At 40.0% G+C, this 25194-nt stretch overlaps 1 protein-coding gene across 1 annotated transcript in view; it reads right to left on the reverse strand.

Annotated features, from left to right (window-relative positions):
* Positions 1 to 12427, reverse strand: part of LOC139546787 (SH3 domain-binding protein 4-like) — a 59786-nt gene extending 47359 nt beyond the window's left edge. The window contains exon 1 of the mRNA XM_071355568.1: positions 12293 to 12427. The gene's annotated coding sequence lies outside the window, so the exon portion shown is untranslated. The remainder of the gene's footprint in view (positions 1 to 12292) is intronic.
* Positions 12428 to 25194: the final 12767 nt, after the last annotated feature.

A 25194-nucleotide genomic window follows, 5' to 3' on the forward strand; every position in this document is an offset into this window, starting at 1 on the left:
TTTCCTTTTATAGTTTATTCGCCTAAGCATGACCTTCATCCACATAGCATTTATTTTCTACAAACGTTGCTTTTTTGTGTCAGCAATTAGACATTGTTCTTAGAGGGGGCTAGTTACCCCTTAGTACCCTACTGAGATAATTTTACAGACAGTGAAGAGATTTTACTAGGTTGGTAAACATTTAACTAATAGCCCAACATCTATCTACATGCAAACACCTGTCTTGCAAATCAGACATGGTAATACAATTTCCTTCCAAAACTTTACAAAAAATGCATTAAAACTATGTTGTGGTTGTGTATCACATTGCAGAGTCTAAAACTGGCATTATTCCTTAAATGGTTGTGGAAAACTGAGGGACATTGTTTCCTGTTAGCTTTGGCTATCCCTCTCCACTTCATTCAATGCACTTGCAAGCTTTGAACATAAACACATCATTGTACATTTGTGCAAGGGAAGAAGTGAAAAGGAATGCCAAGAATGTCTGGACTCAAAGATATACCATGCCTTAATCATGTAAAGAGGAGAAGACGGGGAAAACATATATTTTTTTCAATAACAAGGTCAGGGTTAGAGGGTGTGTTCCCACTGTCATTTCAGACATTTCAGTGGACTTCTCATCACAACGCCAGTCTTGCCATGCATGGAGTATGACAAACGGTATAGAAACATTGGAATGAAAGGGAAAATGTACCCTCTGGTTTCTCTTCCTAATCTCACTTTCAACAACCCGCTCTGCATGTTCCAGGTTGATAACACTCTGGTTGTGCACAAAGACCCAGACTTTCAGAGGCTATACAAATAAAGTGGAGAGAAAAAGTTCTCCAGTTAATATAGTTTATAAATCCCTGTGGAGATGGGCATTCAAAATATTGGAACAAATAAAAAACAGAAGCTACAGGGAAGGTTGGTCTGCTCCCTCTTCAGCAAACAATGTTGATTAAAACTGTTCAACACTTGGGAGAACACGTCCACTTAAAACCCACGATACAGAATGAGCCAACCTAACCTCTAGCATGAGTCACACCTGGTAATAATTGGCTATAGTCCAACATGTCAGAGAGTGCCAGGGTGCCCTGGGGCCAACGCAGCTGCACTGTCTCATGCCAATTGTGCCAGTGTGCCCTCTATGTTGTAATGCATGCATGTAACTAACCAACTGGACTCTCGGCTCAGCACTAACGTACACCAAGAGACTGTGGCACGTTCTCACTGTGGGAGCATATTATCTGGAATCACATGCACATTCATTCACACAATGAACTCCATTTAAATCCAGATTTCACTCAAGAGCGAGCTGAGAGAAGGAAAAATAAGTTATGCTTGGGCAGAGACTTTGGCATTAAACAGATGACCTGAACAGAACATCAGACAGTAGGCTGAAGATGGGAGATGGAGATAAATTCCATCCATCAGAAATTAAATGGTATCACCAGATTACAATTTCAAATGTCATACAGAACAAACGTCCTCATCTACTCATTATTGGTTGCACTATGTTGCCATTGATATCGTGTATCAATCAGTGGCGGTCAGTGCCATTTAAGATTTGGGAGGACAATTTTGTTAATGAGCATGGCCTTATTTCCATTACAGTCTTTCATATTCCCAGTGGCGTGTATTCATGGATGCCAAGGGAAGCCAGGCTACCCCAAATAATTGACCAAGCAAAAATAAATATATGAAATAATGTATCTTTCGTCTCTCTGTGTTTCATAATTTTCCTTAAATTCGCAAGAGGCTGAATGTACGTCACCAGTGAAAGCACCCAAGTGAGTGAAACAGAGCCCCTCTGTCTCTGTAGGCCATCTATGTGATGCTGTCTGGTCCAAAAGTATATGACATTGTTGCCGACCGTAGCATTGAATGCAAGGGAAGCCAGGGAGCATCTGGCCTCTCTTGTTAAAAAAAGTATTAAATAAATAGCCAATCAGCGTTGAGCTAAACTGAGTGAGCTCAACTGTGAATGGTCCTGGCGCACCAAAAAAGGTGTCAAGGGAATCTAGTTTGGATTTGGCATCACTCCTATCAAATCGCATTGAGAACATACGTCATTGACAGAAACAACTTGAATTGTTGCATCTCGTTGTGTTGTTGTCCTCCGGTGGCTAGCTAGCTATCTAAAATTGTCCCTTTCTGTAATTAGCAATGGATGGAAATAGGGATTGGGACTTGTGGTTGTACTTAATTCTCTACTGGCCAATGATTAAAGAGGCAATTCTGATCCAACCATTAATTCATACATTGTGCCCCTGGCCTGAGAGGATGGAAGTTCAATATGTAGCTATATGTAGAAAGGAAGTTAGGCTAGTGAGCAAGCATTTTAGCCAGGTAGCCTAGGACAAAACAAAATAAAAGCATGTACTATATGACAGAGTGATAGACCTTTTCATCAAAATGAAAGAGGATGGCATTGGCATTTCTCTACAAGTGGGGTGAGTCAACATGTTTTTTCTACTTGCTTGAATGTGCACACACATAAATCAGAACCATGGAGAGCCACATCATATTTAGCTTATGTTGATTGGACTAAATAGCTTTTGGTACATTTTGGTATATCACTGTATTAGACAAAGCATTGGTGATTTGATGATGTTGAAATGTTGAAGTTGAAATGGTGCTGGAATAATTGACACAGTTCCTGTTTTCTTTGTGACTTGCGGTAACTCAATGTGGTTCTAAATCAATAGTTGTTTAGTGGTCCGACAATGTCGGAAACAGGAAATTGCGTGACCATGATGTAGGTCAAGTAACTGTTTGTTACATGCAATATGCTTTGTGGACTTCACCGGACAAATGCTGCTCTCCAGTTTTGTGATGTAACAAAGGTGTGGTTGAATTTATTCTACCACTGTGTCTTCTTATTGTCTCTGCCTTTAGGCCTACAGTTGAAGTCAGAAGTTTACATACACCTTAGCCAAATATATTTAAACTCAGTTTTTCACAATTCCTGACATTTAATCCTCGTAAAAAATCCCTGTCTTAGGTCAGTTAGGATCACCACTTTATTTTAAGAATGTGAAATGTCAGAATAATAGTAGAGAGAACGATTTCATTCAGCTTTTATTTCTTTCATCACATTCGCAGTGGGTCAAAAGTTCACATACACTCAATTAGGATTTGGTAGCATTGCCTTTAAACTGTTTAACTTGGGTCAAACTTTTCGGGTAGCCTTCCACAAGCTTCCCACAATAAGTTGGGTGAATTTTGGCCCATTCCTCCTGACAGAGCTGGTGTAACTGAGACAGGTTTGTAGGCCTCCTTGCTCGCACACGCTTTTTCAGACCTGCCCACAAATGTTCTATAGGATTGAGGTCAGGTTTTTGTGATGGCCACTCCAATACCTTGACTTTGTTGTCCTTAAGCCATTTTGCCACAACTTTCGAAGTATGCTTGGGGTCATTGTCCATCTGGAAGACCCATTTGCGACCAAGCTTTAAATTCTTGACTGATGTCTTGAGATGTTGCTTCAATATATCCGCATAATTTTCCTCCCTCATGATGCCATCTATTTTGTGAAGTGCACCAGTCCCTCCTGCAGCAAAGCACCGCCACAACATGATGCTGTGACCCTGGTGCCTCACGGTTGGAATGGTGTTCTTCGGCTTGCAAAAAGTACGATCTTTGACCCCATGTGCAGTTGCAAACCGTAGTCTGGCTTTTTTATGGCGGTTTTGGAGCAGTGGCTTCTTCCTTGCTGAGCGGACTTTCAGTTTATGTCGATATAGGACTCGTTTTACTGTGGATATAGATACTTTAGTACCTGTTTCCTCCAGCATCTTCACAAGGTCCTTTGCTGTTGTTCCGGGATTGATTTGCACTTTTCACACCAAAGTACGTTCATCTCTCGGAGACAGAACGCATCTCCTTCCTGAACGGTATGACGGCTGCGTGGTTCCATGGTGTTTATACTTGCGTACTATTGTTTGTACCGATGAACGTGGTACCTTCAGGCATTTGGAAATTGCTCCCAAGGATGAACCAGACTTGTGGAAGTCTACCATTTTTTTCTGAGGTCTTGGCTGATTTCTTTTGATTTTCCCATGATGTCAAGCAAAGAGGCACTGCGTTTGAAGGTAGGCCTTGATATACATCCACAAGTACACCTCCAATTGACTCAAATTATGGCAATTAGCCTATCAGAAGCTTCTAAAGCCATGACATAATTTTCTGGAATTTTCCAAGCTGTTTAAAGGCACAGACAACTTAGTGTATGTTAACTTCTGACCAACTGGAATTGTGATACAGTGAATTAAAAGTGAAATAATCTGTCTGCAAACAATTGTTGGAAAAATTACTTGTGTCATGCACAAAGTAGATGTCCTAACCGACTTGCCAAAACTATAGTTTGTTAACAAGAAATTTGTGAAGTGGTTGAAAAATACGTTTTAATGACTCCAAGTGTATGTAAACTTCCGACTTCAACTGTATGTCATTAGGGTTTTGAAGCAGACATCCTCTACCATTGACAATGGCTGTATATTTAGACAATATACAGTTGACAATTCTCCAAAAAGTACGATCTTTGTCCCCATGTGCAGTTGAAAACCGTATTCTGGCTTTTTTATGGTGGTTTTGGAGCAGTGGCTTCTTCCTTGCTGAGCGGACTTTCAGGTTACGTCAATATAGGACTCGTTTTACTGTGGATATACAGGTGAAGTCGGAAGTTTACATACACTTAGGTTGGAGTCATTAAATCTCGTTTTTCAACCACTCCACAAATTTCATTATTTAAGAAATTACTTTGTTTAAAACTTTTGAACTATTGTCTTTCTCTCTCTGAGTCAACTACTCACCACACTGTATGCACTGTAGTGCTAGCTAGCTTTAGCTTTTCCTTTCAGCAGTAGATTTATTCTCCAATCCTTTGATTGGCTGGACAACATGTCAGTTCATACTGCAAGAATTTGAATAGATTGGTGGACGTCCTCCGGAACGCGTCATAATTATTGTGTAAGTCTATGGAAGGGGGTGAGAACCATGAGTCAGTCTACTAGGTTTTGCATTGGGGTGCCAGGTAGCCTAGTGGTTAGAGCGTTGGGCCTGTAACCGAAAGGTTGCTAGGTTGAATCCCCGAGCTGACAAGTTAAAAATCTGTCGTTCTGCCCATGAACAAGGCAGTTAACCCACTGTTCCTAGGCCGTAATTGTAAATAAGAATTTATTCTTAACTGGCTTGCCAAGTTAAATAAAGGTTTTTAAAAATGAAGTCAATGTATCCCAGAGGAAGAAAATAGCTGTCCTGGCTTCACCACGGTGCTACCCTAGAGGAGGCTTCTGGAGGCCTTCACTGCAAAACAGTGTTTTAACCACTTATTTGGTGACGTGAATATATTTAGATTAGTTTTATCTAAAATATATAACTTTTTAAATGTTTCGCAATTTTGGGGGGGGGTGAAATTCACTGAGTAGGATGGTCCTCCACTTCCTCCTGCGAGGAGCCTCCATTGATATTAATATGTCTGTCTGTTGACTGATACATGTCTTCAGATATCTTTACTTGACACCCAATGCCATAACACGTTATGACACGGTCATAACCATGTCATATCAAATTACATAACCTGTTATAATATGGTCTTACCACTGTCATGACACATACAGTACCAGTCAAAAGTTTGGACACACCTACTCATTCAACGGTTTTTATTTATTTTAACTATTTTCTACATTGTAGAATAATAGTTAAGATATCAAAACTATGAAATAACACATATGGAATCACGTATTAACCAAAAAAGTGTTAAAAAAATCTAAATATATTTTATATTTGAGATTCTTCAAAGTAGCCACCCTTTGCCTTGATGACAGCTTTGCACACTCTTGACATTCTCTCAACCAGCTTCACCTGGAATGATTTTTCCAACAGTCTTGAAGGAGTTCCCACATATGCTGAGCACTTGTTGGCTGCTTTTCCTTCCCTCTGCGGTCCAACTCATCCCAAACCATTTCAATTGGGAGTACTGTATATTTAGACCTGTTTTGACATATAGTGCGTTATTTTATGGCTGGTTATGACACAAGAGTGTCAAAAACCTCAAAACCTACCACACAGGGAAAAAAATTCCATTACAACATAGCCTACCTGTCAACAGTATGTTTGTTATCTAATTTTTGTATTATTAACCATATTCAATTATCATTGTAATTGCGCACACTGTGATGTCAGACATGCACCTACCCAATGCTCTTTTGTTGATGACTGGGATGAATGCAGGAGCAGATTTCAGGAGCAGGACAAGACACCCTCTTTTAGACTGATGACTGATATAAGGGCATGTACATGATAGGCCTATCTGCCTTATGTGATTATGATGGTCATAATTCTTCCTGACAGTGTCATAAGGTGTATTTTATACAAGCTATTTAAAATACGATGAAAAAAACATGGCTGTAAATAATTCATTACAACAACAAAGGATTTAAGAAAAACTTTCAAACGAAAGGAAAGTTCTTTGCCGGGAAAAATATAATTTGTCTTAACCAGCAACAAATTAACGCAATATATGTCACAAAAGGTCTAAATATATAACGGTCATGACATATTATGACATGATATGACTGTCATAATGTGTTATGACACTGGGTGTCAAGTAAAGTGTTACCAACATATTAGTAATTTAGCAGATTTACAGTCATGTTTTTACAGCAGTGAGTGCATACATTTTCATACTGGTCACCTGTGGGACTTGAACACACAACCCTGGCATTATAAGGGCTCTGCTCTACCAACTGAGCCACACAGGACCCGTTGCACAAAGTTGTAAGTTATTTATCTATAAATGGTCATTTGAAGAAACTGCTGTGTAAACTAGTTTTGTAGAGATTTTGTTCCAATTATAAAGCTTGAAGGTGACTAACATTATGATGGGAAAAGGCAAGCATTTTAGATTGCCGTAGGCCTGGCAAATGAATTATGCACACTGATTATTATTCTCCAAGGTGTCCCTCTAATGCAGATATGTGAAAGTAAACAAATAGAACAGAGGACAGACATGACAGCAGTCATCCATGGCTACAGTCATTGTTTAACTGTTCGTACTGTGTGTCTATTTGCACCAATGGTCCACAGAATTCAGGCTGGTCTCATAGACTATATGTAACAGTTACGAAAACCCGGGACACTCAAATTTGTATATGTTTTGTTTGATATGGTTATATAAGACAGAAGGTTACTTAAGGCAAAAAACTAATGATGGTGGTTGGTGGGGTTGGATGGGTGGGTGTTTACTACTTTTTAGCTTCTTTGCAACTACGTAGCATGTTAGCTAACCCTTCCAATAACCTTAACCCAACTCCTTATCCTAAGCTTTACCCCTATCTCCTAGCCTAGCTAACATTAGCCACCTAGCTAACATTAGCCACAACAAATTGGAATTTGTAACATATCATACGAATTGTAATTCGTAACATATCACACGAAATGAATGATGAACATCCACAAATTAATACCTACCATACCAAATGTAACACATACTCATTTGAGTGTACCGTATTTTTGTTTACCATGTTACGCCTACCCTAACCCAATAATGGACTAAAGGAGGCTAACGTTACTCCTTATATTCCAAGAACCATACATGTTCTGTTTAGAATCGAATTGGCTCTGGCAGCCAAAACAGCCAAATACTCCATCCAAACGTGAATCGATTCTCAATTGCGGTACGGTTCTAGAAACATAAAGCCCTCTATTTTCATATCACATTAAAATAAAATCACAAATGCAAAATATATACTTACTGTACACCACAGGAGGTTGCTGGCACCTTAATTGGGGAGGGCGGGCTCGTGGTAATGGCTGGAGCAGAATAAGTGGAATGGAATCAAATACATCAAACACATGGTTTCCATGTGTTTGATGCCATTCCCTCAGCAGCCTCCACTGCTGTACATGGTTTTAACCAGCTTTTAACACAGATGCAGCGGCAGTATTTTTCAGTGACAACACGTTTGTGGCGTCAGTCTTCCATTTACACACAGGTGTTCGGAAACGCAGATAGCTAATTTGCACAGATAGTCGACTCTGTCTTCCGTCTGTTTTCCATTAACAAGCGCTGTAACATGGAAATATGGCTCTGTGGGAACTCTATAAAAAGGTGTGAAGTAATTTTACCTTTTTTAATTTCTTGCTGATATGGAAGATAAATTCCTTACGTTTCCAAAACCATACCGACAGTGTCAGGGCTCTTAACAAAACTCCCCTGACCAGAAGATACTATCGTCAATAGTCACCAAAGGTTATTAGCATCTACGAATGGGCAACATCTACCCCAGTTTGCAGAATCACACCATACCTTGTTTAGAAGCACAGTAAGAGACAATTTTTGCTTGATCCAAAATGTGGTCGGAGGCACCATATGGATATTTGAAGCAAGGCACGCAGAGGCCAAATTGAGCTCTGTACCACATGGCTGTGAGCCTCTCAAATGTTATAACAATGCGGAGGGCTCCATATAGCTCCGCAGTGAAATGATTGGTTAACCATAGGTGAGAGCGGGAGGTCCTGTATGAACACAAACTAATTTCCATGACAACTTCTTTCACAACAGCTTTGCGCTGCTCGGCGAAGGTCAAGAAGTATGAATGCCCTGACTTCTGCAGAGGTCATATCACCGTAAATGCGGACAATGCAGACGTCCGATTGAACATGTAGCACCTTCAATTGTAGCCTTGCTCAGTGAGGAGAGAGCAAAAGACAGAGGTACAAAGTACTTAAGTAAAAAAAAACTTGAAAGTACTACTTAAGTAGTTTACTATTTATATTTGTGACAACTTTTACTTTTACTTCACTACATTCCTAAAGAAAATATTGTACTTTTCACTACATATATTTTCCCTGACACCCAAAAGTACTTATTACATTTTGAATGCTTAGCAGGACAGGATAATTGTCTAATTCACACACTTACACTGCATTCAGAAAGTACTCAGACCCCTTGACCTGTTCCACATTTTGCTACGTTACAGCCTTATTCTAAAATGAATAAAATATTTTTTGTCCAGAATTAATCTACACACAATACCCCATAATGACAAAGTGCAGCATAGAAGGTCCCCATTCTTAAATTGAAGAGGTTTGGAACCACCAAGCTGCTTACCTATTGTCCTGTAGCCCATCCCAGCCTTGTGCAGGTCTACAATTTTATCCCTGATGTCCTTACACAGCTCTCTGGTCTTGGCCATTGTGGAGAGGTTGGAGTCTGTTTGATTGAGTGGGTGGACAGGTGTCTTTTATACAGGTAACGAGTTCAAACAGGTGCAGTTAATACAGGTAATGAGTGGAGAACAGGAGGGCTTCTTAAAGAAAAACTAACAGGTCTGTGAGAGCCGGAATTCTTACTGGTTGGTAGGTGATCAAATACTTATGTCATGCAATAAAATGCGAATTAATTACTTAAAAATCATACAATGTGATTTTCTGGATTTTTGTTTTAAATTCCGTCTCTCACAGTTGAAGTGTACCTATGATAAAAATTACAGACCTCTACATGCTTTGTAAGTAGGAAAACCTGCAAAATCGGCAGTGTATCAAATACTTGTTCTCCCCACTGTATATAGGCTGTCTCTTCGTTGTCAGTGATCAGGCCTACCACTGTTGTGTTGTCAGCAAACTTAATGATGGAATTGGAGTCGTGCTTGGTCATGCAGTCGTGGGTGAACAGGGAGTACAGGAGGAGACTAAGTATGCACCCCTGAGGAGACCCCGTGTTGAGGATCAACGTGGCAAATGTGTTGTTGCCTACCCTTACCACCCGGGGGCGGCCAGTCAGGAAGTTCCAGAACCAGCTGCAGAGGGAGGTGTTTAGTCCCAGGGTCCTTAGCTTAGTGATGAGCTTTGTGGGCACTATGGTGTTGAACGCTGAGCTGTAGTCAATGAACAGCATTCTCACATAGGTGTTCCTTTTGTCCAGGTGGGAAAGGCAGTGTGGAGTGCAGTAGAGATTGTGTAGACAAAAAGCACGTGAAGGACTCTCAGACCATGAGAAACAAGAGTCTCTGGTCTGATGAAACCAAGATTGAACTCTTTGGCCTGAATGCCAAGTGTCACCTGGCACCAGCCCTATTGTGAAGCATGGTGGTTGCAGCATCATGCTGTGGGGATGTTTTTCAGCAGCAGGGACTGCGAGACTAGTCAGGATCGAGGGAAAGATGAACGGCGCGAAGTACAGAGAGATCCTTGATGAAAACCTGCTCCAGAACGCTCAGGACCTCAGACTGGGACGAAGGTTCACCGTCCGACAGGACAACGACCCTAAGCACACAGCTAAAACAACGCAGGAGTGGCTTTGGGACAAGTCTCTGAAGGTCCTTGAGTGGCCCAGCCAGAGCCTGGACTTGAACCCGATCGAACATCTCTGGAGAGAGCTGAAAATAGCTGTGCAGCGATGCTCCCCATCCAACCTGACAGAGCTTGAGAGGATCTGCCAATCGCTGCCAAAGGTGCTTCAACAAAGTCCTGAGTAAATGGTCTGAATACTTATGTAAATGTGATATTTATGTTTAGTATTTTTATACATTTGCATACATTTCTAAAAACCCTGTTTTTGCTTTGTCATTATGAGGTATTGTGTGTAGATTGATGAGGGGGGGAAACTATTTAATACATTTTAGAATAAGGCTGTAACGTAACAAAATGTGGAAAAAGTCAAGGGGTCTGAATACTTTACGAATGCACTGTATCAAGAGAACATCCCTGGTCATCCCTAGTGCCTCTGGCGTACTCACTAAACACAAGCTTCCTTTATAAATTATGTCTGAGTGTTGGAGTGTGCCCCTGGCTATCCGTAAATATTAATATATATATTGTTTAATTGTGCCATCTGTTTTGCTTAATATAAGGAATTGGAAACGATTTATACTTCTACTTTTAATACTTAAGTATATTCAAAACTAAATACTTTTAGACTTTTACTCAAGTAGTATTTTACTGGGTTCCTTTCACTTTTACTTGTCTTTTCTATTAAGGTATCTTTATTTTTACTCAAGTGTGACAATTGGGTACTTTTTCCACCACTGGCAAAAGAGCATAGAGGAACGAACAGATAAATAGGCTTGCTGTTTAAAAAGGTCGTGAGATTTCCCTCTTAGCATCCAATGCACACATTAACATTCTGACCAACGAAGCTTTCTCTGCTATCAAGGTTTTAGAATAGAACTCAGTGACTCACAAAGGAAATTGAATGCAATTTGGGAAAATGTAACATGAACAGCAGAAAGCGCACCATATCCACACAACATAAAATCACTGCTTCATGGTTCAAACTCTTAATTTGGGTGAGTTGGATTGTTTGAAACCATGGCAATTGCAAACGAATGTCACGCATGCAAGCCCAGTGCCGTTATACCAACTTTACAAGGCGGGGAGAGACTTGATTAAGCTACATCAATGTTGCATATGCACCTCTCATAAAACATTGTAAGTTGTGTTCAATAGGTGATGCTGAGTGGAGTCAATTCTACTCAAGAAGGCAAAACTGGTTTTCTAACTGATGGGAGCTAAACTTGAGCGGTGGCAGACAGACATTGTATTAGTAACGTATAGGATGCATGTCCTGGTAAAAACAAAATAAGCAACAATGTAGCTAGAGCTAGTCATAAATTGTTACAAATTAGGACCGCAAAGACAGAAAAGCCCACCCACCTTTGCGCAGTAAAGTGGCTGCTCTGGGAATAATGCCGCGTTCATGTGATAGTCGGAGCTAGGTAACTCGGACATTTCTAACTTGATAACTGGTTGAACGCGGCACGTGTATAACTACAACCAGTTAGAAAGTCTCAAATAACCGAGTTTTCTAGTTCCCGACTAGCTATGAACGCGGCATTACCCCTCACCGAACACAGCCCCTAAAAATGTCCAAGCATTAAAAACGACAACAATTCCCATTGATAGAGCATTATATTATTATTATATTATTATATGGTCCACAATCTGAATTTATCTAAAGTTATTCATAGAATGTGGTAATAACCTGAATCTAATTGTACTTTCAAGACAGGTCGGAAAGTCGTTGCACTAGAAAGATGTCCGAGTTTCAAATTTGGAATTTCGAGTTGGATGACCGTTCAACACGATTTTTTCCCAATCGGTATCGTTTTTTCGAGAGTTCCTATTGTCTTGAACACATTGAAGTCAGATAATTTCCAGTTCCGTGTTGTTTTGAACGCGGCATAAATTACGGGAACGCACCTAGATGATGCAAACGGTTTTGTCGACGTGAGCACTTCTGTTTGGATGAGAGAATACGTTTAACATTTGAAAACATGGGAATAAGAACTTTACAATCTTAGCTCACCTGGCAAAAGTCCTGTGAATAAGTCCATTGAAATAAATGCATCAAATGGGCGTAGTTTTGCGAGCTCCGATTATCCAGTTGTAGCCTAGTGTGAGTCCACAGTCTTTGGCGAATGACTTCGCGATGGGAAGAGAGCGAGAGCAGGACCCAGGTGACGTCATGGCGAGAGGGAGGGTCGAGGATCTGAGGAGTTTCATATGGAAACGATGTCATTAGGAGTGAGAACTTTTCACTGTCTTGGCTTTAGTGTAAAGAAGAAATATGATAATAGGCTGGCCTACTATTCTCATTCTCACCATACTACAACCTTGCTTGAAAATACCGCATAACAGATACGTAAGGTCAATACGCAGAGTTCTCAAACTGATGTGAAAATCAAATGTGTGAAATCAAATCAAATGTAATTTGTTACATACGTCGAATACAACAGTTGTAGACCTTACCGTGAAATGCTTATTTACAAAGAAAATATTTACTAAATAAACTAAAGAAAAAAATAAAAGAGCAATAATAAAATAACAATAACGAAGCTATATACATGGTGGGGTACAGGTTAGTCGATGTAATATGTACAGTACCAGTCAAAAGTTTGGACACAACTACAATACTGATTCAAGGGTTTTTTCTTTATTTTTACTATTTTCTACATTGTAGAATAATAGTGAAGACATCAAACTATTAAAAAGCACATATGGAATCACGTAGTAACCAAAAAAGTGTGAAAAAAATCTAAATATATTTTAGATTTGAGATTCTTCAAATTAGACACCTTTGCACAATCTTGGCATTCTCTTAACCAGCTTCACCTGGAATGCTTTTCCAACAGTCTTGAAGGAGTTCCCACATATGCTGAGCACTTGTTGGATGCTTTTCCTTCACTCTGCTGTCCAACTCATCCCAAACCACTCTCTTTCTTGGTCAAACAGCACTTACTCAGCCTGGAGGTGTGTTGGGTCATTGTCCTGTTGAAAAACAAATTATAGTCCCACTAAAAGCAAACCAGCTGCAGAATGCCTTGAATTCTAAATAAATCACAGACAGTATCACCAGCAAACCAGCCCCACACCATCACACCTCCTCCTCCATGCGTCAAGGTGGGAATCACACATGCGGAGATCATCTGTTGACCTACTCTGAGTCTCAAAAATGACAGATTTCCACCGGTCTAATGTCCATTGCTCCTGTTTCTTGCCTCAAGTAAGTCTCTTCTTATTATTGGTGTCGTTTAGTAGTGGTTTCTTTGCAGAAATTCGACCACGAAGGCCTGATTCATCCAGTATTCTCTGAACAAATCAAATACAATTTAATTTGTCACATGCGCCAAATACAACAGGTACAACAAATACAACATTTCACCTTACAGTGAAATGCTTACTTACAAGCCCTTAACCAACAATGCAGTGAAGAAAAATATCTATTAAAAATAAAAAATAAAAGTAACAAATAATTAAAGAGCACCAGTAAAATAACAAAAGCGAGGCTATATACAGGGGGTACCGGAGCATCGGCTCTCAGACCAACAGGCTCCTAGACAGCTTCTACCCCCAAGCCATAAGACTGCAAATAGCCAGACTGCTAAATAGTCAATTAATGGTACTCAATCTGTCTGCACTGACTCGATCTTGCACTGACCCTACGCACAATCAATAGACTATGTATACACACCATATACACAATCATTCACACACACTACATTGACACTCCCACACAAAACCCACACACATTCATTATACACACACATACAACACACACGCATACCGACAAAACACAAACACACATTCATACACATTACACACGCACACTCACACACTTTTACACTCATCATTTTCTGCTGCTACTCTGTTCTTTATTTTACTCTTATTATTATCTATCCTGATGTGCAGCCACTTTACCCTGCCTTCATGTACATACAGTATCTACTTCAAATATTATGTAGCTCTGCACCAGTGGTGTAAAATACTTAAGTAAAAATACTTTAAATTACTACTTAAGTAGTTTTTTGGGGTATCTGTACTTTACTTTACTATTTCTATTTTTGACAACTTTTACTTTTACTCCACTACATTACTAAATAAAATAATGTACTTTTTACTCCATACATTTTCCCTGACACCCTGTCACGCCCTGACCTTAGAGAGCCTTTTTATGTCTCTATTTTGGTTTGGTCAGGGTGTGATTTGGGGTGGGCATTCTATGTTTTTGTTTTCTATGATTTTGGATTTCTATGTTTTGGCCGGGTATGGTTCTCAATCAGGGACAGCTGTCTATTGTTGTCTCTGATTGGGAACCGTACTTAGGTAGCCCTTTTCCTCCTTTCAGGGTGGGAAGTTGTCTTTGTTTGTGGCTCTATAGCCTTAAGCTTCACGGTCATTTTTGTATTGTTTATTTTTTTTGTTGGCGTCATCCTAATAAAAAGGAATTTGTACACGTTGCGCTTTGGTCCTCTTCATACGACGGCCGTGACACACCCAAAAGTACTCGTTACATTTTGAATGCTTAACAGCACAGGAAAGTGGTCCAAATCACACACTTATCAAGAGAACATCCCTGGTCATCCCTACCTCCTCTGATTTGGCACTCACTAAATACAATTCATTTGTAAATTATGTCTGATTGTTGGAGTGTGCCCCTGACTATCCGTAAATTTAAAAAACAAGAAAATCGTGCCGTCTGGTTTGCCATATTTAAGGATTTTTTTATGATTTATACTTTCACTTTTGATACTTAAGTATATTTTTGAAATTACATTTACTTTTGATACTTAAGTATATTTAAAATCAAATACTTTTAGACTTTTACTCAAGTAGTATTTTACTGGGTGACTTTCACTTTTACTTGAGTAATGAGTAAGTGTCAGAAGGTGGGTGTAGCTGGTGCATGAAGTCAGGCGCAGGAGAGCAGAATGAGTGAGCAACGTACTTTACTCAAAATAAAGGCACAAGGTAACAATAGACATGACCAACAATAAACGGTAATCAATTACGCACGGGTGAAAACAGCACCCATCGAAAACCAGCCATAACGTACCGAATGAACATAGAAACAATCACGCGCAAAAACATGGAGGAAACAGAGGGTTAAATACATGAACATGTCATTGGGGAATAAAACCAGGTGTGTAGAAAACAAAGACAAAACAAATGGAAAATGAAAGGTGGATCAGCGATGGCTAGAAGACCGGTGACGTCGACCGCCAAACACCGCCAGAACAAGGAGAGGGACCGACTTCGGCGGCAGTCGTGACAGTAAGTTATCTTTCCTTTTACTCAAGTATGACAATTGGGTACTTTTCCCACAACTGCTCTGCACATTGATGTGGTACTTGTCCTCTCTATACATAGCTCCATTCTTGTTTATTTTATTCCTGTGTTACTATTTTATTTTTATGATTAATTTAAAACTCTGCATCGCTGGGAAGGGCTCGTAAGCAATCATTTCACAGTAAAGTCTACACCAGTTGTATTTGGAGCATGTGAAAAACAATTTGATTTCACTTGTGTATATATGAAAAAGTACAACAAGAGCGTCTACTAAATGACGAAAATGTCAATGTAAACGTATGTGACATTACAACATAATTGAAAGTAATTCCATCAGATAACACACACACACACACTAAAATATATATATTTGTTCGCAATGTAGGCTGTGCTTGTGCTTAATGTATTGCTCAGGGAAGGACTGCCCCCTAATCAACAATGAAATGATTTCCCCAAACTTCTTCCAACTACTTACTTTTTTCATAACTGCCACCATTTTGGGGACAAAATATTTACAACAATGACATATTGAGATGATAAAATAAGTAAAAGTGTATAAAAAAATATATATAATGATATTTCATGCTGAAACCCTCATAATAAGCACCAATGGTATCCACCAAGTTTAAGGTTTATTTTTAGGATAATGTTTTACAACTATGTCATAATTTTTTTTATTTTAAAATCATGTTATTTGATTTGATATATTTTACATGTATAGAGGAGATGTATAGAGGAGTCTAGTGCCCAAAAGCCCGTTTTAGCATCGGTAGGGCCCTTGAGGACTTTCACCATTTTGAAGTAGTTAACTGGGTGGGACTTCCTATGGGTTAAGGAAGGATCACATAATTCTATCCAGGGTAGAGGTAGAGAGGCAGCGAGGAGTGTGAATGTGGAAGAAAGTGCGCTTGTATGAAATGAGAAGCTCCTTCTCCACTCGTGCGTCATCAAATGACGTTTACAGGAGTGGATCACAAAATAAATGTGTAAAGTGATAAAAACACATTAAGTTAGTTGTGCACAACATTTTATAGATAAAACGATAAGTAGTGTGCATGGTAAGTATAAGTGTGTGCATGGTTTTCTCCTCCGACAATACAGCTGATTCAAAGGAGGTGTGGCAGATATCAAAACAACCGAGGTAGGATACAATTGTGCTTCTTTGCCAAAAGGAGGCTATCGAGGAGGGTAGGACCGTCTTCCGTTGGCCTACTAACAAATTGACACACTCCTCGACCACTCGACCACTTATCGGTTTCCAGGTCACAGAGGAAAGAGGACGGAGGATGGACTTTTGCCCAAACGAGAAATCAGCCACAGGGTTATACTTGTGAGCAAATATTCCACAACTACAGGTTGCAGTAAATTGCCAACCTTGGCTTTATACCTGTTCAAACAACACACTCCAGGTGGCAGTATGCATCCTTTCAGTTTGTTGACAAACCCATATATGTTGTAGAAGAAGAAAATTGACTACTTCAAAATTGAGATGGCCTCAATAGTGCTGCTCGTACGCTCATAGACACCATAATGGGACAGAAACAATGTTGCGATCTATACACATCCCTATGGATAAGGCCACACAGAGGGCCAGAGATAATTACAGACACCTGTGTCATGTGATATAATTCCCCCCAAAACTTGAAAGTTACCAAAATTCTGGTAGTTTGCTGGTAAACTTCAAACGTAGGCCTACCATTTTGTCAGTGAATCCTTCCCTAGAGTCTTATGAACTTGTGGATACCATTTTTATGTCTCTGCGTCCAGTATGATGGAAGTTAGAGGTAGTTTCGCGAGCCAATGTAACTAGCGTTAGCGCTAGCATAGCACAAATACTGGAAGTCTTCGGGTGGCTGTACCAAAAGACTTACAGTCTTTGCAAATTTCTGGACGCAGAGACATGAACATAGTATACAAGAGTTCATCTGACTCCCTTTAGCAGTATATCTTGGGCTAGGCAGGCACAGGAGGAAAGATGATTTCCAGACTGACGACTGCATTCATATGTTTAAGACAAAATAAAAACGTATTTACAAGAAAATAAACTTCTGTGTACTTGTAGCAAAATATATTGGCCCAGCCCAAACTTCAAATTACGCACCATACACATCTGTTCCCCTCCTTCACTGTCGAACTCAACTAAAATACACTCCTTACAACCAGGAATCCTGGGCTAGTGGATTATGCTACTGCATCTACATATATAATACTTGATGTGGATAGAGTTCAATGTAGTCATGGCTCTACAGTCTCTGGGAAACCCCTGGTGTCATGTCTTGTGGGGTATATATGGGGGTCTGAGCTGTGTTACCTGTTTGAACAGACACTTTGGTGCTTTCAACATGTCAATACCTCTCACAAAGACAAGTATGTTATGTTATTGACATGCATGTTATTGATATTCGCCCTCTGTGTACGGGCCAGCCGTGCTGCTCTGTTCTGGGCCAACGCACATCACACTTACATCAGTACACTCGTAACAACCTAAGCATAATTATAAGCCTCACGTATTGAAATTGCAATACATTTTTATCTTAAATAAATTCAACACTCTCTCATTGGTCCCCATACAAAAGCTCTGCATTTGCTTAATAATTAATGAGGCGAAGATCACAAAGAGAAGTGTCAAGACAGCAAGGTTGGTAGACGGAATGGAGAAGCTAGCTAGATACAACGAGAGGACGAGAAGGATGACAGTTTGGATGAATATGGAAGGTGGATGGACAAACTTGAATTTGAGGAGTGTTGAGCAAATATACTGAAAAGCAGTGGAAGGCGGTAATAAAGGAAAATGGAACAAAAAGGGGTAAAGTTGTAAATTGTTTTTGGTTAAAGTACGATTCACTAACAATTATGCTGGAATGCTTTTGAAGAATCTGAGGAAATCACATTCCCAATTCCCCTGAGTGCCCGTTTAGGGTAAGGAAGTTTGAAGTGGTAAGGGTCAGGGACATACAGCAGGTCTCCTACACGGAGGCACGAGAAGTAGCTGAAGGAGCGAGTGGAGCTGAAGATATTGCAGTGGATGCCACACAGCCTGTGGAGGTTCAGAGTGTCGTTAAACAGTTTAAGGAAACTGATATGCACAGGAAAGTACAATTGCGTGTTTACTTGCCAAGCTCGTACATGTGTTTACATGGTTCTGGGCATGCTTCAGGGGATAGAAATCCGAATGCACTACTAGTGCTTTGAAAAGTTGATTTAATTATACTTTCCTGTGTATATATTGTCTCACATCACAGGAGGTTGGCTGCACCTTAATTGGGGAAAACGGGCTCGTGACAATGACTGGAGCGAAATGGAATGGTAAATATATATATTTTTTAAATACATCAAACATTCCATTTGCTCCGTTCCGGGCCATTCTTATGAGCTGTCCTCCCCTCAGCATCCTTCTGTGTCTCACATTCCTACCTGCAAAATGACCAACCTCACCGATTACTGGTAAAGTAAAAATATATATATATTTTCAACATTCTGGCCTGTAAAGGTCGTGATAGGAAACTTTCCTGATTCAAAAAGAACCTTCTACATCATTAATAAATGACAGTTTGAATAAGGAAAGTTTCCTCTCATGACCTCTACAGACCATACTGTTGAATAAAATGATATTTTAACTTGACCAGTTTGGAGGTTACCCCCACATTAGCTCTAGGGCTGCTACACGTCTCCTACTCCTTGTGCCAATATTTCTGCCAGACACAAAAAATTACATTAAACATAATCAGCAAGAGTATTACATTTCTCATGTACAATGTGCTCAATCTTCCATCTCCCCTCATTGTTACCTTGGTGCATTCTGTTTGCCTGGCTCCCCAAATGCTACTCCATGCCCACAGATGTTAGTTTCTTGTCCTCATTGAGTCTGGACAGAAAGGTAGAGGCAAAGCGAGAGGTTTTACTCGGCCCAAAATCTGTCTACCACAAATAAGCCCACAAAGTGAGGAATTTGTGTATGGAGGTCAGTGAGAGTGTCAAATTTGGTCAACCAAAAAATGTAATTTCTAATTTGCTATGTGGGGCTTATTTGATCAAATAGAAGTTTCGTAATGATTCAAAATCAAATCAAATGTTATTAGTCACATGCGCCGAATACAACAGGTGTAGACCTTACAGTGAAATGCTTACTTACGAGCCCCTAACCAACAGTGCAGCTTAAAAAAGTACAGATAAGAATAAGAGATACAAGTAACAAGAAATTAAAGAACAGCAGTAAAAAATTATAAATCAAATAACAATGCCTGTACAGAGTCGGTTAGTTGAGGTAGTATATACATGTAGGTAGAGTTAATTAAAGTGATTATGCGTAGATGACAACAGAGAGTGGCAGTGGTGTGGAGAGGAGGGGGGCAATGCAAATAGTCTGGGTAGCCATTTGACTAGATGTTCAGGAGTCTTATGGCTTGGGGTAGAAGCTGTTTAGAATCCTCTTGGACCTAGACTTGGCGCTCCGGTACCGCTTGCCGTGTGGTAGCAGAGAGAATACTCTATGAATAGGGTGGCTGGAGTCTTTGACAATTTTTAGGGCCTTCCTCTGACACCGCCTTGTATAGAGGTCCTGGATGGTAGGAAGCTTGGCCCCAGTGATGTACTGGGCCGTTCGCACTACCCTCTGTAGTGCCTTGCGGTTGGAGGTCGAACAGTTGCCATTCTAGGCAGTGATGCAACCAGTCAGGAGGCTCTCAATGGTGCAGCTGTAGAACTCTTTGAGGATCTGAGGACCAATGCCAAATCTTTTCAGTCTCTTGAGGGGGGATAGGTTTTGTCGTGCCCGCTTCACGACTGTCATTGTGTGCTTGGACCATGTAAGTTTGTTGGTGATGTGGACACCAAGGAACTTGAAGCTCTCAACCTGCTCCACTGCAGCCCCGTCGATGAGAATGGGGGCGTGCTCTGTCCTCTTTTTCCTGTAGTCCACAATCATCTCCTTTGTCTTGATCACGTTGAGGGAGAGGTTGTTGTCTTGGCAACACATGGCCAGGTCTCTGACCTCCTCCCTATAGGCTGTCTCGTTGTTGTCGGTGATCAGGCCTACCACTATTGTGTCATCGGAAAATGTAACGATGGTGTTAAATTTGCCGATGACACAACAGGTTAGGTTGTTACGAATGCACTGATGTAAATGGCATTCCGGCAACTTCGAAAAACCAAACTTGAGATCAGAGTTGTGCCTTTTGTCATGAAAATAGATAGAGGACTCATGGACGTTACCCATTTTAGCATGGACATTGCCAGTGAGGGCTTCCTAAGTCATGCATAGATGCTAACTCCCTTTAGTGCCTATTGACGATGTATCTTCTGGCCGGGGGAATTTTGTTAAGAGCCCCGACGTTCATTCTGAATGTTGAAATACATCGCTTGCGGTACAGTTTTGAAAACATAAGGATCATATCTTTCATAACAGCGAGATGAAATTTTCAGAAAACAATAGGTTAAATTACTACACACCTTTATATGGTTAGGGTTAGTGTTCCCACACGGCCATATCTCCATGTTACAGTGCTTGTTGACGGAAGACAGAGGTCGCCACCTGTGCTAATTAGCTATCTTGTTTGCTCCAACACCTGTGTGTAAGTGTAACTGGCGAGGAAGTGTAGCTCGTCAACTGGAGGCACACACAGCACATGGATCTGTGCAAAACTCCTACAGTAAGTGTACATTTTGGATTTGAAAGATTCTTTCTCGATGTGAAATATAAGGGGCATATCAGCATATGCAAGTAATGATTTTTTACGTGTTAAAACAGCGGCGGAATGAATAGTTCACACGCTGCTAACTGTGAGCAAAGCTAACTGCTGAAAACCGGGAGCTATGGGGCTTCCACAAATTTAAAGTAGTCAACTGGGAGGGGATTCCTATGAGTTGGGAGCAATCAGTCAATGAAGAAGAAGAAAATGTAGTACTTTAAAATGGAAATAGCCTCAATGGCGCTGCACATGCTGTCACAGACGCTATAATGGCGCAGTTCACATACAGCCCTAGACATTTTCCAGAAATTGCATGAATAGCATAATATGATTTCAACAAGATTGTTGAAATTCATGTCATTTCATATGTTCATTTCAGAAGATCTCCTGGGATCTCCTGGTAAGAAGCAAAAGCCCTCGCACAGAAGATAGTGCGGTGGAGATCGACCCATGGTGGATGCCCTATGCTCCCAAGGGGGCCAAGAAATTTAAGTCAGGTTAGTCATTTCAGAAGTTTCAAATCATTCTCATAAAAAAATGGAAAGTGAGGCACCAACTGATTTATGTGTTCTGTATTATCATTATTAACTCCTTAAATCAGTTGTCTCGGTTGATAGATGATAAGTAATGGGTGTGTTGAGTAATTGGCTTTGGGAGACAGTGTTTCAATTTAGAGAGTGGGGCCTGGCTGCCTATTCGATTCTACATCATGAGTGACAGAGCTGTTACATAAACATACAATAGTTGCAGGTCAGCAGCAATAAGGTAATGAAGCAAGATGACACTGTGCTCACAGAACAGAGAGAAAGACACGTGATGGAGCCTGTGTAAAGTCTGAGGCGTATAAATATCATTATTTCATTTCTATGGAGGGCCCAATTCAATCCAAATCAATCCAATCAAACCGTTTCTGGGTGGAGCAAGACAACTGTCTTCCTTGATAGAGAGAGTGTGTGTTATTCAAGTTGATATCCAGTTGATTTCAGTCTTGTTTCACAGAGTAAATGTTGCATTTCAGATGAAACTAATAGAAGTTGTGTGATTAATTAGTTATTTTTTTATATATTCATTTATTTATTTATCCGTTATTTTACCAGGTAAGTTGACTGAGAACACGTTCTCATTTACAGCAAGAACCTGGGGAATAGTTACAGGGGAGAGGAGGGGGGTGCATGAGCCAATCGTAAACTGGGGATTATTAGGTGACCGTGATGGTTTGAGGGCCAGATTGGGAATAAAGCCAGGACACCGGAGTTAACACCCCTACTCTTGGTATAAAGCCATGATACAGATTTAGTCAAATGTAAGCAACTGGAATGAAGGCCTCATGACTAACAAAGTTGTAAGCAATGTCTATTATAAATGTAATACATATTTACTGCTGTCTTGTGATCCTTGCAAGTAGGTGGGACTGTTCAGGGGCAACGTGTGTTGGGCACATATTAAAATTACGCAATGTAGTGAGGAGCACATGCTGTGTCAAGTTTCCTATGCGTGACAGTGGGTTGTGGTGTTTGCTCATGTTGGAGCATAGACTGGGTGTGTCATCACCATGCATGTCTAAGTCTTTGACTTGTAGCTGTTTACAGTATCGGTTATTATCATCCAAGCGAGCTTTTACAGATGAATGTGTTTTTGGTGTAAAATTGGTCAACTGTTGCAAGACAGTCAGGCTAATCTATTCACAACAGCATTTCAGGCCATTCGGGAGTTTGAGGACATTTAAAAAGGTCAAAATGTGTTTTGCCAGACAGGAAAATGTTTACCTTCAAAACAACCATAAACATGGCCCTTTAAAAAAATTATTACATTTGGCACAACCCAAGAGGGCCAACTACTGCACCACCTCTGAAAGAAAAGGTGGAAGCAGCAACACAAAGAACAGGAACACCAATTTCTTCACAGCCATTGATAAGCAACACACATTATGCATTCCTCCACTTCCTGGTTTACTCAAATTGAATTAGGTCATTTAAAAGGTATTGTAGAATAAAATATATCTAGCCACACACACTCACACATGTGCGCACACACACACACATATGTGCGCGCACACACACACACACACACACACACACACACACACACACACACACACACACACACACACACACACACACACACACACACACACACACACACACACACACACACACACACACACACACACACACACACACACAAGTGTAAAACATTCTACAACCTCCAAAGGCTTCTGTATGTGTCCTCTCTTCTAAGTAGTCTGCGAGACAGTCGAACATGCTTTAAATCAAATAATTTTGGACGACTTTTAAAAATGGTAATAAAAGCAGTTCATGCTTTGCAATGAAAAGAAAATGTCTGCATTGGGAGAAATTCTGAAAAACAACATTAAATATTGATTGAGTAAACCCAAGTCTTTGCATGCCCCCCTATGAAGCAAGGAGAGAGTAAACACACTTAGGAGTCCTGATCATTCACTTCTCCTCACACAGTATCGAGTTTTAGAAATGCAAATGTTTCTCTGAGACGTCCCTCATGCAGCTATTGGATATTTGATATAACGCTTTAATATCATCTCCAAATTAACTTATCACACACCTAGATCTCTTTTGACTGTGTTTCCATGGCGAGCAATGGCAAACCCCACACACCCACCCCTCAAACACACCTCCTTTCTCATCCCCAAACTGATCAGTATTCTGGATTGAACATCAGGACTTGGTTTAGTTGAGAGGCACTCCTCACCAGCACCACCCAAAATGTATGTAGTTCTGTCCTTGAGCTGTTCTTGTCTAATGATATTCTGTATTATGTCATTCTGTATTATGTTTCATGTTTTGTATGGACCCCGGGAAGAGTAGCTGCTGCTTTTGCAACAACTAATGGGATCCTAGTAAAATACCCCCCAAATAATAATAATATTAAAACATCCACACACAAATACAACGCGTGAAAGAGAAGGTCTCTCATCAGTCTCTGGCTTGTTTATTTCTTACAGAAATATAATTTGTTTGCTTGGTTTCACATTTCAGTAGATGTTCTTTACAATGATGAGTAACCAATATCATTACAGCTAGCTAGTAGCTTATCATCCGTAGTCTGTGAATAACAACATACAGCAAAGCCTGTCTGCACAAAATATTTGAAGTCAGACTTATTAAAAATAAAAAAAATAAAAAATATCCCCATACTCTTCTCCACTGCAATTTCAATAAAATAGGTCCAAGAGGATAACATGGGATATCATGAATATAAAAAGGCATTAACACATTCAAATGATATTCAGTGTTGGACATAAAGAGGATGGAGAGCCATCAAACCTCACCTTGGGGAGTTAGAGAAAAATAATGCTTTCATTCCATAAACATCTCATCAGCCACAGAGACGGAGAAAATATACAAAGAATAACCTATGTTTAATGACAGCAAAATCCACAGAGGAGACAATTAATTTGTTTTCTATTACATTTAGAAAATATAAAGATAAACGACTTCTTCAGTTTTAACTGAAAATAGTGTACCTTTTAGAAGAGTTTCAGTCTGTAATGTACTTCAATGAAAAATGTGGTATTGTCACAGATATGTAATGGAGGTATTACTGTAAAATACCACGAAGGACAGTGAGGACAAAAGGATTTAACACATTTTTATGTTGCAGATAAACAACACTTTCATATAAGAATGGTATACTTTAGCTTGATACATGACATAATACATTTCAAGGAAATACTGATGGATGTTAACTCTGCAAGGGGAAGCATCATCAGATCAGTGTTTACCCTTGATAGTTTAATCTCATCTTGCAGTAAAAGCATATGTATACATTTAACATTGTCTGTATCCATCCCTCGACACCAGTCCCAGTCTGTTCATTTTGTGGATATAGCTTAAGACACTCACTGTGAGAGGTGATATGAGACATCTCCGTGCTCTCAGCAAGGCCAAAATAATTGAAATTCTTATCACAGGAATAT

The sequence above is a fragment of the Salvelinus alpinus genome, chromosome 20, assembly GCF_045679555.1.
Source record: "Salvelinus alpinus chromosome 20, SLU_Salpinus.1, whole genome shotgun sequence".
NCBI lineage: Eukaryota > Metazoa > Chordata > Actinopteri > Salmoniformes > Salmonidae > Salvelinus > Salvelinus alpinus.